The 13,061-nt window shown below is 41.7% G+C and overlaps 1 protein-coding gene across 4 annotated transcripts in view; it reads right to left on the bottom strand.

The window, feature by feature from the left end:
- The window catches only part of sh3pxd2b (SH3 and PX domains 2B), a 266,404-nt gene that overhangs the window by 215,298 nt on the left and 38,045 nt on the right, over positions 1-13,061 (bottom strand). The window lies entirely within an intron of this gene.

The following is a 13,061-nucleotide window of genomic DNA, read 5'->3' on the forward strand; positions in this document are numbered from 1 at the left end:
ACTGCATGGTGGAGCAGACATAATGGACTGAATGGCCTAACCACTGCTCCTATGTCTTATGGTATTATGGTCTTATAGTTTAAATACAACTGAAGAATCTATTCAAAAATGTTACACAGCTAGCGAAGTCTGTGTAGTACTGGAATTCACATTATAGGAGGAAGGTGATAGCACTGGGGAGGGTGCAATGGAGATATAACAGGATGCTGTCTGGACTGGAGAGTTTTAGTTATGGAGTGAGACTGGATAGACTGGGTTTGTTTTCCTTAGAGCAGATAAGATTGAGAGGGCACATGTTTGAGATGTATAAAATTTAGAGGGGCATAGGCAAGAAGAAAGGAATTTTTCCCTTTGTGGAGGGATCAATGACAAGGACATACAGATTTAAGGTCAGGACTGGAAGGTTTAGAGGGGAAGTAAAGAAAAGCTTTTGACCCAGAGGAAGGTGGGAACCTGGAAAGGGCTGCCAGAAGAGTGGTAGATACAGAAAGACTCATAACATTCAAGATGTATCAGAATGGTCAAAAAAAGAGTAGGGCCGATCAGGGATAGCATAGGGAACTTGTATGTGGAGTCTGAGGAGGTACGGGAAGCCCTAAACGAGTTTTTTGCTTCTGTCTTTACGAAAGAAACGAACTTCGTAGTGAATGAAACCTTTGAAGAGCAGGTATGCATGCTGGAATGGATAGAGATAGAGGAAGCTGATGCGCTGAAAATTTTGTCAAACATTAAGATTGACAAGTCACCAGGCCCGGACCAGATTTGTCCTCAGCTGCTTTGGGAAGCGAGAAATGCAATTGCTTCGCCACTTGCGAGGATCTTTGCATCCTCGCTCTCCACTAGACTCATACCTGAGGACTGGAGAGAGGCAAATGTAATTCCTCTCTTCAAGAAAGGAAATAGGGAAATCCCCAGCAATTACAGACCAGTAAGTCTCACGTCGGTCGTCTGCAAGGTGTTAGAAAGGATTCTGAGGGATAGGATTTATGACCATCTGGAAGAGCATGGCTTGATCAAATTCAGTCAACACGGCTTTGTGAGGGGCATGTCATGCCTCACAAACCTTATCGAGTTTTTTGAGGATGTGACTAGAAAAGTTGATGAGGGTTGAGCTGTGGATGTGGTGTATATGGACTTCAGTAAGGCATTTGATAAGGTTCCCCATGGTAGGCTCATTCAGAAGGTCAGGAGGAATGGGATACAGGGGAACTTAGCTGTCTGGATACAGAATTGGCTGGCCAACAGAAGGCAGCGAGTGGTAGTAGAAGGAAAACATTCTGCCTGGAAGTCAGTGGTGAATGGGGTTCCACAGGGCTCTGTCCTTGGGCCTCTACTGTTTGTAATTTTTATTAATGACTTGGATGAGGGGATTGAAGGATGGGTCAGCAAGTTTGCAGACGACACAAAGGTTGGAGGTGTCGTTGACAGTATAGAGGGCTGTTGTAGGCTGCAGCGGGACATTGACAGGATGTAGAGATGGGCTGAGAGGTGGCAGATGGAGTTCAACCTGGATAAATGCGAGCTGATGCATTTTGGAAAGTCGAATTTGAAAGCTGAGTACAGGATTAACGATAGGATTCATGGCAGTGTGGAGGAACAGAAGGATCTTGGTGTGCAGATACATAGATCCCTTAAAATGGCCACCCAAGTGGACAGGGTTGTTAAGAAAGCATATGGTGTTTTGGCTTTCATTAACAGGGGGATTGAGTTTAAGAGTCGTGAGATCTTGTTGCAGCTCTATAAAACTTTGGTTAGACCGCACTTGGAATACTGCGTCCAGTTCTGGTCGCCCTATTATAGGAAAGATGTGGATGGAGAGGGTTCAGAGGAGGTTTACCAGGATGCTGCCTGGACTGGAGGGCTTATCTTATGAAGAGAGGTTGACTGAGCTCGGACTTTTTTCATTGGAGAAAAGGAGGAGGAGAGGGGACCTAATTGAGGTAGACAAGATAATGAGAAGCATAGATAGAGTTGATAGCCAGAGACTATTTCCCAGGGCAGAAATGGCTAACACGAGGGGTCATAGTTTTAAGCTGGTTGGAGGAAAGTATAGAGGGGATGTCAGATGCGGGTTCTTTACACAGAGAGTTGTGAGAGCATGGAATGCGTTGCCAGCAGCAGTTGTGGAAGCAAGGTCATTGGGGTCATTTAAGAGACTGCTGGACATGCATATGATCACAGAAATTTGAGGGTGCATACATGAGGATCAATGGTCGGCACAACATCGTGGGCTGAAGGGCCTGTTCTGTGCTGTACTGTTCTATGTTCTATGTTCTATGTTCTAATGTGCATTTGCAATGCCAAGGCACAGAGGGCTATGAGCCAAGTGCTGGAAATTGGGATTAGAACAGTTAGATGGTTGTTTTTAAGCCAGCACAGTATTGATGGGTTGAATGGCTGTTTCCTGTGCTATAAACCCCTATGATTCCATATCACTATTGAGAATGTCTTGAAATACTCACAGCTACAGAATGTTGTATTAAACAAGTTACCCCTGAAAAATCAAAGGGCGTAATCTTAACTTCTGATGTAAAACAGGTGATACCTGATTGGTCATCAGCTGCCCACATCAGCTGTTATATCAGAACAGTCCAAGCAGTTTATAGTGAAATAAGTATTTATGTCTACCTTCACTGTTGCAATAAAAGCCTGCCCAGCAGGCAATTTTGCACACAGCAAACAATACTGAAGAAAAAGGTTGTGTCATTTTTCTTAGGTACCAGTTGAGGAATAAGCATCAGTCAGGACACACCCCTGGTCGTCTCTGAAATGTCACATTATGATCTTTCAAATGAAAGGACAGAGTCTGTATTGAACTTCTCAACAGAAGGGTAGGACAACAGATAGTTTTCCCCAGAACAACACAGAAGTTCCAGCCTAGATTGTGTACACAGATTTATGGATCAGAGAAAATCTGAGATATGATTTAAGTCTTCACAATCATAACATGTCTGAACAGAGAAGACAAGGTAAACTGTTTCCACTTGTAAAAATGATCAGTAACAAGGCAGTGTGGATTTAAAATGATGTGCAAAAAGAACATTTTCTATACAGCAAATGATTTACCTCTGGAATAGACTACCTGCAAGTGAGATAGAGGCCTGTTCAATCCAGGCATTCAAGAGAGTATGAGATGACTACTTATATAGAAATATTGTTCAGAGTTAAGGGAAAGAGTGGGAGAATGGCACTAAGTCATAACGTTCACCTGGGGAGCGAATGCAGAACACAATGGGTCAAATGGTCTTCTTCTTCACATGGCAATTCTGTTTCCTGGCCAAGAGCAACTCGTCTCACAACACCAAAAATTAATGAAATGTTTTACTGATATTATGTTTGAGGTACTTTTCTCTACTCAAATGGCTTGCAGTATTTTCCTGCATACCAGTAATCGCTACACTTCTAAAAGCAGTTCATTCACCAAAGTGCAGTGAAAAATTGGAACGTAAAAGTGGAATCTAAAAAGTCCACAAATGAAAAATCTCTCTTCAAAACTGGCCCTACTGTACATGATCAAGAATCACTGAATATCTGCAGCCTTTCCACAGTGGCCTGCAACGTTTGCTGTTTGGGTACTTATCCAATTCCTTTAGAAAGCCCTGACTGAATCTGACTCCAGCACATTCTTCGGCAGAACATTCTAGATCCTAACAATATGCTTTGTAAAATGGTTTTTCCTTGTGTCACCACTGGTTCTTTTGCTAATCACTTTAAATTGGTGGGCTCTGGTTGCCAATCCTTGCAATAATGGAAGCAGTTTTCCTCTCTATCTAAAAACCAGAAGAACCATGAATATTGTAAATTAAAAACAAAAACAGAGATAGTAGGAACTGCAGATGCCGGAGAATCTGAGATAACAAGGTGTAGAGCTGGATGGACAGCAGGCCAAGCAACATAAGAGCAGGACAGTTGACATTTCGGGCCTAGACCTTTCAAGTTGCTGGAAAAGTTCTGCAGGTCTGGCACAATCTGTGCAGAGAAATCAGAGTTACCGGTTTGGCTCTGGTGACCTAACCTCAGAACTGATGCTAGCTAGTGAAATGTGGGTTTTTATGCAGAAGATTGAGTGGGGACAGCGGTAAAGGAGTAAACCATAGGTGGGGATTGAGCCAAGAGAGAGAGAGAAAAACAGTTGGATGGACAAAGCTCTCTGAAGAAGGGTCTAGGCCCAAAACGTCAGCTTTTGTGGTCCTGAGATGCTGTTTGGCCTGCTGTGTTCATCCAGCTTCACACTTTGTTATCTTGGATGGACAAAGGAGTGGGTAATTATCTGGCTAGAAGACTGAGTAGCAGTTAATGGAGACTGTTAGTGGCTAACAATAGGTAGCGTATAATAGCAGAATATATGTTAACAAGGCCTGGTATGTGTTGTAGGGGGCTAGGACATGGGGTGGGGGGGGTGGTTCAGGCCCTAAAATTATTGAACTAAATATTGACTCTGGAGGGCTGCAGGGTCACCAAGTGGAAAATGAGGTGTTGTTCTTTCAGCTTGTGCTGAGCTTCACTGGAACACAGCAGCAAGCCTGGGACAGAGATTTTGGCCAGGGAACAGGTGTGTTAAAATGGCAGGAAACAGGTAGCTCAGGGGCAGAATGTAGAGGTTCTGTGAAGTGGTCACCCAGTTATGCTTTGTTTCCCCAATGTAGAGGTCAACACTTTGTGAGCAGCGAATGCAGTACACTAGATTGTGACAAGTGCAAGTAAAGTGCTACTTAGCCTGGAAGATTTCAGTAATGGTCAAGGGATGAAACTCCTATCACTACAACACTACTACTTTCAAAACGAGGAAGTGTGTCACGGACATGAGGCCAGTTCAGATTCAGGACCTGAAGGAGCACCACTGGTAACGTTTTGTTCTGAGACATGTAATGGAGAAATGTCGGGAAGACCAGTGCAACGTGAAAATTGTATTCATTGATCCAATTAAGACATGTAACCAGATGGAAATTCGGAAACATGCTAGAATGCGTGGAGTTCCCAAGTAGTATGCACAACTATTTAATATGCACAACTATTACAGGACGTGCAAGGGCAAGAATAAGAAGCAGCATGAGGGGGAGAGAGATTTTTGAAGCCACAGTTCAACTCTGCAGAGAATCAGCAATGAGTCCGTGTTCTGACGAAGGGTCACTGGACCTGAAATGTTAACTCTGATTTTTTCTTCACAGATGCTGCCAGACCTACTGAACATTTCCAGCAACTTCTGTTTTTGTTCATGAGTCCCTTCCTGTTGGTCATGGAAGTTCTAAGTGAGATAGAAAATGGTATTTATCTTATATAACATTGTTTCTTATTTTTCAGTATTTTTGATTGTGGACAGATATAGGAAAATAACTTTGAAAAACATGGATTCCTGAAGGATTACTGAAGTTTTTTGAAAGCAAGCAAACTTGACGCTCATTGTAAGCACAGTTTACACAACTACTTTGTCCAACAGCAGCAGATAGTTTGCAGATGAGTTACCAAGGACTATGTACGAACAAAGATTCAACCGATAACAAGTATCTGATTGGCCTGTGACCTAGTCACTTTGAGTCCCTGCCCTTCATTGATAAGCAGTGGCCTAATTTAACTACACATTTGTTAACACTGGGTGGAATTCAACTTTAATGACTCCTACAAATTAAATAGCAAACAGACGCTTACCAGGAAGTGAGCTGTTGGAATTATAGAAACCATATCTCAGACAGGAATCATCTTCGTGAGATTCAGAGGTCAACAGCATGGGAAAAGGATGTTTTAGCCCATAAGTCTGGAAAGGTGAAAAACAAGCACCTAATGACTCTAAGCCCACTTTCCAGCACTTGGCCCTTGGCTCCTTGTTTGCCCTGGCATCGCAAGAATACATTAAAATAATTCTTAAATGTTATTACGGTTTCTGCCTCTGCCACACTTAAAGGCAGTGAGTTCCAGACTGCCACCACCCAAGGAGAGAAAAATATTTTCTTCACATTCCCTCTAATCTTTCTGTCAATTACCTTAAATTTATCCTGATTGTTCACTGATCTTCACTAAAGGGAAATGTTTCTTGCTATCAACCCTGCCTATGTCACACAATTTTATTTGCCTCAGTTACGTTCCTCTGCTCAAAGGAAAACAAACCCAATCAATACAATTTTTCTTCGTAACTCAAACCCTTCAGCTCAGGCAACATTCTAGTATATCCCTACTGTACCCTTTCCATTGCAATCATGTCCCTCCGAAAATGCAGATTCCAGAACTGCACACAATACTCTCCCCGTGGCTTAGCCGGCTTTTTATCCTGTTCCAGCGTAACCTCCCTGCTCTTAAACACTATGCCTCAGCTAATAAAGGCAAGTATCATATATGGTTTCTTAACAACTTTGCATATCAGTCCAACTATGTTAAGGGACTGGTAGACATTCACACCAAGGTTCCTCTGATCCTCATTGCTCCCCAACATCCTACTATTCATCGGGTATTTCTTCACCTTCTTTGACATGCCCAAGTGCATCACCTCTCACTTGTTCAGATTGTGGTGTCGATGGTAGCCATAATTTGGAGGTTCCAGTATGGGGGGTGGATAAAATCAAAAGTCACACAATCCGAGGTTATAGCCCAACAGGCTTATTTGAAATCACAAGCTTTTGGAGCGCTGCCTCTTTGTCAGGTAAAGTGAAGAGAGCACACAGACAATTCTCTAGTTTCCACCCTAAACATGTTAGAGAAGCCTTGCGCATACATAGGATCTGCTCAGGCGAGGAGGAATGCAACGGACACCTGAAGATGCTGACAAACACCCTAATAAGAACGGGATGTGATGCTTAACTCATCGATAGTCACTTCCAACGTGCCACAGCAAAAACTATAATGACCTCCTTGGAACACAGATACAGGACACAACTGATAGAGACTCTTTCATCGTCCAGTACTTCTCTGGAGTGGAGAAACTACGCCATGTTCTTCATAGACTTCAATATGTAATCGATGACAAAAAACATCTCGCCAAGGTCTCCTACGCCTCCACTTCTCATCTTCAAACCACCACCAAACCTTTACAGACCACTGTTCGCAGGAAACTGCGTTCAGCAGAGCACCGACCACAACTCTGTCATGGCGACCTCTGTAAGGCATGCCAGATCATCGATACTACCATCACATGTGGGAACACCACCCACCACATACATGGCAGATTCTCATGTGATTTGACCAACATTGTCTATTTCATATGCTGCAGGCAAGGATGTCCCGAGGCATGGTATATTGGTGAGACCAATCAGACGCTAAGTCAACAGATGAATGGACACCACACAACAATTGCCAGACAGGAATGTTCTCTTCCAGCCAGGGAACAGTTCAGCTGTGAAGTACATTCAGCCTCTGATCTTAGGGTAAGTGTCCTCCAAGATGGCCTTCGAGATACACAACAATGCGGAACTGCTGAGCAGAAACTGATAACCAAGTTCCCATATCCATGAAAATGGCCTCAACCGTGATCTTGGGCTCATGTCACACTACATGTGACCCCACCATATAGTTCCATAAAATCTTCTCTGCTGTCCTGTTTTGACACCATCAAACAGTGTGGAAACAGGCCCTTTGGCCCAACCAGTCCACACTGACCCTTAGAGCATCCCACCCAGACCCACCCCCCTATAACCCACCTAATCCACACAACCCTGAACACTATGGGCAAATTTAGCATGGCCAATCCACCTAGCCTGCACATCTTTGGACAGTGTGAGGAAACCAGAGCATCCGGAGGAAACCCATGCAGACATAGGGAGAACGTGCAAACTCCACACAGACAGTCGCCCAAGGGTGGAATCGAACCCGGGTCCCTGGTGCTGTGAGGCAGCTCTACCTTAATTAGTCTGTAGAGTTTTGGATTGCTTGTAACTTTGATTCGACCTTTGGCATGTGACTCTTATACCTCGCATATTATTCAAGTCATTTGGTTTGTCTCCTGCACCACCCTATTTTTAAGTTTTTGTCTCTGCCTCAGCTAATCTTATTAAAGATCATCTCTTCACTTGTTATTCAACTGTTGACACTTTACTCATACTATCTGACACCCTTTATCACCTGCAGAAACCTATTATTCGGCCTGTCGACACTCCACTCACACTATTTGTATGCTCTTTCGATCTCTCTGAGCAAAAGGTCTATGCCTAAGTGCTTTTTTCACTTCACCTGAAAAAGGAGTAGTACTCTGAAAGCTTGTGATTTCAAATAAACTTGTCGAACTATAACCTGGTGTTGTGTGACTTTCACCTCATTCAGATTGAATTCCATTTGCCACTGATCAAACCCGACCAGCTTATCCAGTTGCTGCATAAATAATGATTATAAAATGGTTAAATTTGGGGATTGCATTAGGCTCCACTCAATCTGATAATGTTTCAAAGTCTTGGGTGGAGAATCAGAAAGCCTAGCTCCCAATCCCAATGGTCTCAAGCTAATCATCTTGATCTCCTGACTGGATGGTATATAGTAATTGATAAGACTACGCAATTGTCATTATGCAATAAAATACATCTTGTTGTTAAGATAAGTGCCTTTACTTTCTGAGGATCACTGGTGATTTATCCTCTCCACTGTAAATCAAACAGGGCCAGAAATGCAATATAAAAAAAGCAGCTTTGGAAGCAGCTACCTATCCAACCATTACTAATATGTGTTGATTTGGCAACATTCAACTAGGGGGGAGAGAACAAAGTTTGCAAAGCAGTCATTGATATTTGGATTCTCCTCAGTTAATCCAGTGTTTGCAGCTGCTTTTTGTCTCACAACAGGTAATAAAAAGACTTGCCCTCCTAAGAAAACAATATGTTGAAATTTTAGTTAGCTTGCTGTTTTGACTCACTATAATTTTAGCTTTCATGTTTAGTGTATTCCTCCACTTTTATTAAAAATGGATTTGCTGCTAAACATGATGTCAAACTGTCACAAAAAGTATATTACTTTTTTCAGATGATGTACATATTGTAGGAAAAGTGTGGCAATTAATAAATATTCATATGTCGCAGTGTTCTCAGGCTATCAGCAACAAAAGCTATTTATGAAGGATGATGGCTGAAGACTACACTAAGCTTAGGTAGTTAGGAATTTAATCATCTGGTTTCAAACAAGAGTGCACTTTACTCTAGTGAGTTGAGGTACAAGTAACTACCTTCTTTTTAATGGAATTGGGCACTTATCTTCACCTGATATGGGACAAGTTCAAGAAATTGGGATTAGCACACCTTTAGTGGTAATTATGTTGATGCGCCAAAGGGTCCATTTTGAAATCCCCTCCCCTAGGAAAAAGACAACTACCACTGATGTGATCAGAGATAATGGGAACTGCAGATGCTGGAGAATCCAAGATAACAAAGTGTGTAGCTGGATGAACACAGCAGGAAACTGTGCTCCTGAGATGCTGCTTGGTCTGCTGTGTTCATCCAGCTACACACTTTGTTATCCACCACTGATGCGATGTTCATCCCTTCTTTCATCAACTCTATTAGGTCAACTCTCTACTTCATATACTCAGATCACCTCAGGGTCTTAAATACCTTTAAGATTACTTTTCATTCTTCTGATCTCCCTCGGATGTAGGCCTAACATGTTCAACATTCCCTCCTAAGATAACCCAGGATGAATTCAGCAAACTTTCTATGAACTGTTTCTAATGTAATATTTAGTAAGGAACTGAAATTGTACATATTACTCCAGATCCTAACTAAGGAATCTGTACATCTGTAGCAACAGTTCTCTACTTTTGTGCTGTATTGCCTTGCAATAAAATACAATTACAATTTGTTCCTACCTCTTTATGAAGAAAATAACAACAGTATGACACCTTAGATCCTGACCAAAATAAGTTTCTGAAAAAAAAAATCACACTTTTTTACTAGCTGGTCATATAAACTTTTGCACAATTTAGCTCTTATCCAAATCTGTACTGATGCCCAGATCTCCAGGTACATGTCATTGAAGAACTACGTGCAACACGGGAGTCTAAAGGCTAAAAATTGGCTTATTGTTATATTCTTACCAAATGTAGTGTGTATGCTGATATAGTGAAGTTCTTTAACTATGGAAGAATTTTGTTCAAACCTGATTAAATTCACATAAATGTAGTTTCCAAAGGATAGTAATGAAAAGTATAAATTTCACATCAAAAACAAAAATGGCAGCCTCAGTTTCAAGTCCAGTGACCATTTTTCTTGACCCTCAGCAACACAGGAAGACTTGATCAGACTTTATTGTTCAACTGGTATTAGTTAGCACAGCAAAGAATCCCTGTAGTACAAACCAAGGATTATAAAAGAGAGTAAGCAAGAAGGCAAAGAGGGAATATGAGGGAGCACAGGCAGATAAGGTTAAGGAAATTTTAAAGCAATTCTACAAATACATTAAGAGCAAGAAGATAACTCAATCAAAGAGGTTCTCTTTATGTTGAACCCCAGGAGATGGGAGAGATCCTAAATGAATATTTTGCATCAGTTTCTATTTAGAGAAAGAAATGGAGTCTAGAGAATGCAGAGAAATAAACTTTGTTTTAAAAACAGCTTACATTACACAAGAACAGGGGAGTATGGTGGCTCAGTGGTTAGCACTGCCACCTCACAGCACCAGGGGCCTTGGTTCATTTCCATCCTCAGTCAACTGTCTGTATGGAGTGTGTACATTCTTCCCATGTCTTTGTGGATTTCCTCCCACAGTCCAAAGATGTGCAAGTTAGGTAGATTGGCCATGCTAAACTGCCCATAGTGTTCAGGGTTGTGTAGATTAGGTGGGCTTTGGGGGGGCGGGTCTGGGTGGGTTGCTCTGAGGGTCAGTGTGGACTTGTTGGGCTGGAGGGTCTCTTTCCACACTGTAGGGATTCTCTGAAACCATGAAGAGGAAGTTTGGGAGGTCTTAGAGAATATTAAGGTCGATAAATCTTAGGGACCTGATCTAATGTATCCCAGAATGTTGTGGGAAGTAAGGGAGGAAATTGAGACCCCTTGCAGAAATATTTGCATCACGTGCAACTGGAGGGTGGCTAATGTTATATCTTTGTTTTAAGAAAAGTTGTAAGAAGAAACCGAGGAACTACACACTTCAGCTGTGGATAAATTGTTGGAGGTGATTTAGAAAAAGAGAGGTTTAATGGACATTTTAGAGACACAAAAATTGATTAGGGATAGTCAACATGGTTTTATGCAAGGGGAAATAGTGTCTCTCAAACTTGACTGTTTTTTGGAAGTTACCAAAAAAGATTGGCAGAGCAATAGATGTTGTTTATTTGGATTTTAGTAAAGCCTTTGACAAGGTTCCACCTGGTAGACATAACTAAAGTTAAGTCACATGGAATTTAGGGTGGGCTTGCCAATTAGCTACATAATTGGCTTGAGAACAGGAGACAGTAATGGTGAAGGGTTGCTTTTGGACTGGAGGCCTGTTACCAGCAGTGTTCCACAGGGATTGGTTCTGGGTCCTCTTTTGTTTGTCATTTATACAAATGATTTGGATGAGAATACAGAAGGCAAAGGAAGTTTGAAGATGACACCAACATTGGTGGCATTGTAGACAGTGTAGAAGTTTTTCTAAGATTTCAAAACGGTCTTGATTTAAATGGGTCGATGGGCTGAAAAATGGTGGTTGGAGTTCCACCTGGATAAATGTGAGGTTTGCATTTTGGTAAAACAAAAAAGGGTAGGGCTTATACAATTAATGGTAGAGCCTTGCGTAGTGTTGTAGAACAGAGGGACCTAGGGGTGCAGGTGCATAATTCTTTGCAATTTGCATCATGTTTTGACAGGATAGTTAAAAAGGCATTTGGCACTCTTGCCTTCACTGCTCAGTCCTTTAAGTATAAGAGTTGGGATGTTATGTTGAGGTTGTACAGGACATTGGTGAGGCCTCTTCTGAAATATTGTGTCCCGTTTTGTTCACTGAGATACAGGAAAGATATTATCAAGCTGGAGAGGATTAAGAAGACATTTACCAGGATGTTTACTGGTATGGGAGGTTTGAGTTGTAAAAAAAAAGCTGGGACTTTTTTCACCGGAGCATAGGAGGTTGAGAGGTGACAACTATCACCAATTCTAAGATGGAGAATTTCAAGACTTGAGAACACACTTTTAAGGTAAAAGGAGTGAGATTTTAAAAAAGACGTGATGCAAAATGTTTTTAAGAGGGTGGTTTGCGTGCGGAATGAACTTCCTGAGCAAGTGATGGATATATGTACAATATTTAACAAGTTTAAAATCCATTTGGATGGATAAATGAAAAAAGGTTTGGAGGGATGTGGCCAGGAGCAGACAGGTGGAACTATTTAGTCTGGGATTATGTTTTGCATAGACTGGTTGGACCGAAGGATCTGTTTTCAGTCTGTATGACTGACTCCAAAAGGCCAATAAATCTCAGCTCCACAAGCACAGTGTAGTTGCCTATTAGATTGGTAGACCTGGTGGACAAGAATTGGGAAATTTGGCTGGTGCACAAATTCTGAGAAGCCTGTTGTTTCAAGTATGAAAACTAGCAATAATCATTTTCTCTTATGACCATTATGTAAATTATCCTGAAATAACAAACTCCCTTGTCACCTTTATTGAAACTAGGATTTCACAACAGCTTCACAAATACTGCCCGAATTACAAGAAACTTGAACAACATTTCCTTCCAAAATTTCTATCCTCCAAGAAAGTTTGATCGAGCAACTTGGACACTAAACATTCTTCTGACATCTGCAGGTGCACAGTCTACGTTAAAAATTTCTCACCTGTATGCTACAACTACACCATTCCTAAAACGCACATTCACTGCTATTGTCTCAATGGCAGGATGGACAGAAGGAGTTGCATTCCACAAAAAATGAACTTGCTCTGCAGTAAATGGAAGGTGAACTCAGATGCTAAAGGTGTCACAGATGTCATGTGATATAAGACAACAAGGTGTAGAGCTGGATGAACACAGCAAGCCAAGCAGCATCAGAGGAGCAGAATCTTCTCCAGCATCGGCAGTTCCCACAATCTCTGAAACAAAGGTCATGCGCATGTCTCAATGTGTGTGTTACACAATTTATTATATTCAAAAAGCAGAACTGATAATTAGAATTATAAGGTGGC

This window comes from Stegostoma tigrinum, chromosome 13, assembly GCF_030684315.1.
Source record: "Stegostoma tigrinum isolate sSteTig4 chromosome 13, sSteTig4.hap1, whole genome shotgun sequence".
NCBI lineage: Eukaryota > Metazoa > Chordata > Chondrichthyes > Orectolobiformes > Stegostomatidae > Stegostoma > Stegostoma tigrinum.